We start from the raw sequence: 7,027 nt of genomic DNA, 5'->3' as shown, positions 1-7,027 counted from the left end.
CGGCGCAACCATCGGAAATTATCAACATATTGTACGACGTACATCTTAGTATGTATTTAATATCAAACTTTAGTTGTTTAAGATAGGGGCAAGAATTCCCAATGGAAACCGACTGAAAAATAGTTTCCGTTGGCAACGCCTCAAGGTTACTCAAATACAATCCAGAACGTTCCGCCAGATTCCCTCAGGGGACTCCTGACCAACTAACTGCCAGGTGGTTTCTTATGTTTGTCAAGACTACAACGTTCTATGCTAACCATTGGGACTAAATCAAGTGACTGCACTCAGAACCTTCCACGGCGGGAAGCACAAACCGTCCGACTGGAATCCGAACATTCCGGCCGGAACCAACCAAAGAAAAAACAGAACCAGCGCCTCACCTTGAGCTGAACGGAGGAAGATCCTGAAGTCCAGCGATGGTCTTCATTAAAACACAGCCAACAGACTTACCTTGAGGAGATCTGTTTGTTGCTGTTGGTCATTAATACTATTCAGTGTACCTTTACATTATTATGCACCCAGTGTGTACAAGTTATATCACTCAAAACCATACGAAGAACCAAACTACCATGTACGTCCCACAACAACTTTAAACCTAAATTCCGGGAATCATTCAATACAAAACCGTGTCTACATTTTACAATTATCTAGGTTATTCAGGGTACAAACCATACAGAGCAATTCTAAACATTGAGCTCACAGAGCGCCAAACATAGCCCTGCAATGTCAACCTGACCGACTCATCACCAACAGCAAATCATGCCAGCCAGCCAACACATGTACAGCTCCAGTAAGAAGTGGGCATCTGAGTGAAAGGACTGCCTATAATAAAAAGAAGCCCAATTCCTGAACTATCCAAACATCTTCATGGCTTAAAGATTTAAAGACTTGACATTCCATTGTGTTCTAATCACCTTAGTCTGCTCCCTCGTTACTTATAAAACTCTACATCTCCATCACTAGAGTGTTGCATCCTACTCATGGGGGTGTGGTCTGAGTGAGCAGAGATGCATGCTGGGATACAGTGCTGTCTGAAGTCTTCAGTTCCATAGACACGCCCCTCAGGAGAAACCAAGTGTTTGAGAATCTGTTGTGACATCAGTTACATGAGCTGGAATATCCTTCAAGATGGCGCCAGGATTCTCAGAGGAGAAAGGCCAAGAGGAAGATGTGTGGGTTCTTCCTCGCAGCCAGTGGAACACAACAACAGTCTTCAGAGGACCATGGAACACTTTGAAACATTCTCCTCTTTACACCTTGAAGCCCCAGTGAAGGTTTCCTTACCACCTCAGCTGAAGAGCACAACTTCAGCTCGAAGAGCGCACTAGCTGGAGTTCCCGGATTGGTTCTGAATTAAGGGAACCAATCGTTCAGCTAGTCCTGTCCGAAACAATTACAGTTCAGCCTGAGAAGACGTGCAACTGAGAGCAAGACAAGATCCACAGGGCTCTCCATCAATCCAGGTAGGAAGAGCCGTCTCATTACAGGTCTGAAGGTCATCTTGAATATCCATTTAGGTCCCTTTCCAACGTCAGACTCTCCTTGTGGAATGCCTTTAGGTGTCCATCCTCCATTGATCCTGATTGGTGTAGTCCTAGTTTGAAGTCACTGATCTGAACACACCGCTTGCATCCTTTTACACTTGATTTGGATACTCTCCTTCCTTCCCAGTGTGTTGGATATCGCTCTGCAGCGTCGCTCAGGGCTCTTCATGTCTACTGGAGGCCCTCAAGTAAACGTGTGGCCGTCCATCAGGTAGGATTTAGTTGACCATTCCAATATCCCAAGCCAATCACACAGACCCCCGTATCAACATTATCAGTGTCAAAGCAAGCCGGACACACACACGCACGTAGAACCCCACGCCAGGTGTGACACACACACACACACACACACACACACACACACACACACACACACACACACACACACACACACACACACACACACACACACACACACACACACACACACACACACACACACACACACACACACACACACACACACACAAAAATCTTCCATCTCATGTCATACCCAAACACATACACACAACTGAGCCATAAAAGGCCAAACAATCATGCAGGGTAAAAACCTCATAGCAAATAACCTTCCAACACCCCCCCCCAGCTCTCCTGCCAGGGCACCCAGAACAGAACAACCAATGTCTCCAGAGACGTGAATTATGTACAACATTCTTCAGTGGCGTCCCACATTGGTGATGGATTATGCTTGGCGTCTCCAATGTGTCCCAGGTTGATTCAACGTCTCTGAAGTCATGTCTTTGTAGTCCAGTGGTTTAGTGATTGATGGGCCTTCACAGATTCAAACGGTGCAGCTTTAGTCAGCCTGAGGACAGGAAGGAGATCATCTGTTCAGAAGACCACCCAGTGGAGGGGGGTGGCTCTTGAGGAGCAGGATCCATCTGGGGATGGCCCCAAATAAGACCTTCTTGGAAATGAAACTGTTCCTGAGGAGTCACGATGCCTGGAGGGGACTGTTGAATGCGTTCCATGGTTCTCTGTCAGACTGAAGTTGTGTTTTAGTCGTTGAGATGAGGAGCCCCCTCATCCCCCCCTGGTGTTTCTCCTTCTAAATCCCTGTCTCCATCTTTAAGAACATTCAGTCCATGTAACTGACGACACGACAGTTTCTCAAACACTCGGTTTCCCCTGAGGGGGCGTGTCTACAGACCTGTAGACTCGAGACAGCTCTGTATCCCAGTATGCACCTCTGCTCACTCAGACCACAGCCTCGTCAGTAGAGCAACACTCATGTGATGAAGATGCAGAGCTCAGGACAGTAAAGTGAAAGAAGACTGAAGATATCAGAACCCAACCCATTACTCCAGCTTACAACAATAACTTGGAGCCTGTAACCATTTTAACAAATCATTAAAACCAACATAAACCAAACACCTAAGTAACCCATGAACCAATAAAACATCCTCACTACTCAGAACAACCGTCATGTAACGGGTTAACTCACCAGGAAGCCAAAATACATCAATGTGCCCAAGAGTAATGAGAAATTAATGACTTACGGTTTGCAGTTATGCTTCATGGTTAAGTTGGGATACTCACAGAACTGCAGTTAAATATCCATGATAGACCTTTGAAGGAAGGAACAGTTTACTCATGGTCCAAATTTCAAATGAGTTAAACCACCACAATCCCAGATTTCCTTCACACATTATCAGTGATTTATATTCAACACAGTGGAGGCTTCTTCTTTGAGGAAAGGGAGGAAGATCCTCCTCAACATTGTTGAGAATAAAAATATATAGATTGCCCAGACTACTGTAATGAATTAATGCCCTAAAATATGACTACTTTAATGCCTTTGAATATATAATGTTCGTTTCCCTGGGTAAAGGGACATTAGCACCCCCTATCGCCTTTTGACAATTACTTCAGGGAGGACTTACTCCTGGTTGACTCATTAATTTCCCAGAAAGTACTGGCGGTCGGTGAATAACATTGGTTTCAATGGGAGAGAGGAGGAAATTCCTCCTCTGAGTGGGTGTGACCTTACAGTCGTCTGATTCGCGCAAAAATCTAGTCGCGCTGCGCTATGAACCAACAAGCAGGATCCCTGGCTGGTGAACAGAGTTGCCAGATTGGGCAGATTTCCCACCCAATTGGGCTACTTTTAACCGCGTTATGCTGGGGAAATTGTCATTGGGCGGGATATTTGCCCAATCTGGCAACGCTGTCGATTACAAACCCGCTCTGCCTGCATTGCCGCTCATGAGACGCAAAGCAGGTGAAATCATCTGAAGGATAACGAAAATCTAACATTTGCGAATAAAGTATACAATGGAAACATTGGAAACATGAAACATTTTTCATGTTTAATTACACAAAGCATTCCATTCATTGAGTTACAGTGCAAAGTTAGCGACCAAAGAAAAGGTAGACCACTTCGCAAAATCCAGATCACCAAAAGTAATGGCAACGTCAGTGTTGTGGGTGCTACATGGTTTGCTAGGTACTCATGGCTTACTGGTAGCATTGCTAGCAATCGACTGTATTGCTGGCCCGGTTTACTAATGAATAATGGCAAATCTCCAGCGTGGGCTGTTCATGGTTTCCCTGATGTGAAAAATCTTGATAGGGCAACCAAACGCCACGACTATGGTCAAGTAAACGTTGCTGCTATGCGACTTGCCTTGCTAGGCACCACCATGCCTATAGATCAGGTTGAATCTAGAATAATGTTCTGTTACTCTGACCGTTCTGTTTGATATTGTGGAAAGGGTGAATGATTCAGAGCATGATGCATTTTAAATGGCATCACTTTTGGTCAGTCTTTTCTTAAAACAATTGTTACTGAAAATAAACATAGCTAAATTACAACCAATAACTTCAGTCATTGAGGGCAAAAATAGGCCCAGATTTTTTTTAATTACTTTTACAAATCAAGAGTAGGCCTGATTTGAAAAATGGGCTTTGCATCCTTTCCTACTGTACTTGTAGACCATTTCAAAGACATGCTGCCCACCAGCTTTCAAATTACAGTGATGCAACTGGTGGCTTTGTATCAAATGTATTCACATAACTATCCCTCCATACTATTTTGTAGTTCACCAGAAACACCCTGAAACAACTTGAGTCTCAAATTCTTATGCCACCATACATCAACAGTGCAAGCAGGCCAATGGCAACCAATTGCATGGTCCTTCCACCCTCTCTTTAAAAACTACCAGCCGCCACTGATTCAACATACAAGTCACGTCAGTGGTGCTTTGGCACACAATTCTACTCACATCAGGTTCAGATGAGATGCTCCTCTTTACTTCAAAAAGTCTTTAACCTGTGAAACTGGACGAGATGTTAAATAAGTCACAACAGAGCAAAACAGTACACAAACAAATGTACTGTCCGGTTCCCTCTTGAGTGAAACGCACCAGATGCAACCAATTAACTAATTAAGAAAACCACCTGGCAGGCGAGCTGCGGCAGGTGAGCTAGTAAAACTCAATGCAGGTTCGGCACCCTGTGGTCTTCTTGGTAACAGTGAGAGGCTATTTCAGCTCTGTTTGATCTTAAATGACTTCTCATTTTAATTACTGGCCTAAAAACCTTTTTATTCATAAAGGCATTTCCTACTTTTTAAAAATTGTATACTAGCACTCTGAGATTCTGCTAGAATGAAGAGTGCTCAACAAATAAAATGAATTATTATTATTATTATTATTATTATTATTATTATTATTATTATTATTATTAATTAAAGGGATGAGTCTGATTTGACTGATTTAGATTCAAACTTCAAAACGAAAAAAGTCTTCATTCAATTCACCTTACTGTGTGCGCGAGTGTGTGTGTGTGTGTGTGTGTGTGTGTGTGTGTGTGTGTGTGTGTGTGTGTGTGTGTGTGTGTGTGACACATACACACCATACAGACACACACCATACAGACAAACACCATATAGACACACACAATACACACATATAGATTCACACACAATATTGATACACACAACATATAGATACAACTGCACACACAAACGACAGATACAAACCATATATATATATATACATGCACACACCATAGGTATACACCATATAGATACGCACACACCATAGTTACACACCATATAGATACACACCATAAATATAAACACACCAAATAGACACACACCAAACATTAACTGAATGTAGATACTAACTAGGTCCCCACACACACACACACACACACACACACACACACACACACACTCACTCGCGCACACAGTAAGGTGAATTGAATGAAGACTTTTTTTGTTTTGACACACACACAAAAGATACACTCCATACAGTTCTGTTCACTAAATACTACTCCTTCTCTCTTCTCCTTCTCCCCTCTACTCCTTCTCTCCTCTCCTTCCGTCTCTCTTCCACACAGATCGCATTTTTATTGCCTCTACTCAAGAGAATAGATTTGGGTGGGGATTTCTAGGTTTCATAAACATCCGGGGCTTAGCCCCGAGTGAAAATGAAAATGCTGCACGCCAAATTTATGTGTGCTTTATTGTGCATGCAAATTGTGCATATATATGAAATCATATATATATGGTTATTAAGCACACAATCTACACCACAAGAAAATAAAAATAAAGACGTTTTTTGCAAAGCAAACAATTTCTGTTCCCTCTTTCTTCATTTGTCACGTGAAGTCGTTTTTTATACTTTTCCATCATTGCCAGTACGTTTTTTTTTTTATTATATCAATATTAATTGAAACAAAAATAAATAAATATAAAGAGAAAAGTCGACTCTCTCTAGCTTTCAATTCAATCCTGTTATTTGTTAGTTTTATCCGACTGTACATTACTTTGAAAGGATGAACCTCAGTTTTGTGATTTAGATCTCACTTGACCTCCCTCCCAGAGGTCCACGGTGCAAGGTTTTTTTTCACCACTGGGATGCTGACGGCGTTACCCGCCTAAATTTTTTTCCTTTGGCGGCCCTCAGTCAAATTTTGGGTTCCTAAATTGGCCCTCAGCTGTCAAATCTTTGAGAACCCCTGTTGTAGACCAGCTTCGGAAAACTGTAGTTCCACCATAGAAACACTAGAGGTCAGGATCCCTGGCTCCCAGGAAAAGTGGAGTCAAAATCTATTTTAAACAGCGCTGTCTTTTCCTATGTTTGAAAGGAAGCACATCTTCATCTCTCCTTGACCCGATGACGTTTTCCACAAAGGTTCAGTAAAGGACAGGAGATTTGACTATTCGTAGAGGAATAGGGACACAGCTAAGGAGTCTCACCGCGTCCGCCATCTTGTCGTCACGTGAGAGCACTTGGACGTTGGATGTCCATGTTCTACAGGCTGCAGCGGGACCTTACTCCATTGTTAGCGGAATTGTGATTGAGTGATTATTGCAAAATCTTTGATTGCTTTATTTACTCTCCAAGGACAATTTGATGAGGCATGTTATTCGCCCCCCATCGGCGAATCGCTTCCAAACTTTCTGGAGAACTGCTGGACCGGGAAACATGTCTGAGAAACCTACCTGTCACCTGTCAGTGGCTGAGATTGGGCGT

Source organism: Gadus morhua, chromosome 22, assembly GCF_902167405.1.
Source record: "Gadus morhua chromosome 22, gadMor3.0, whole genome shotgun sequence".
Classification (NCBI taxonomy): domain Eukaryota; kingdom Metazoa; phylum Chordata; class Actinopteri; order Gadiformes; family Gadidae; genus Gadus; species Gadus morhua.
Note: the sequence above shows the minus strand (reverse complement) of the source record.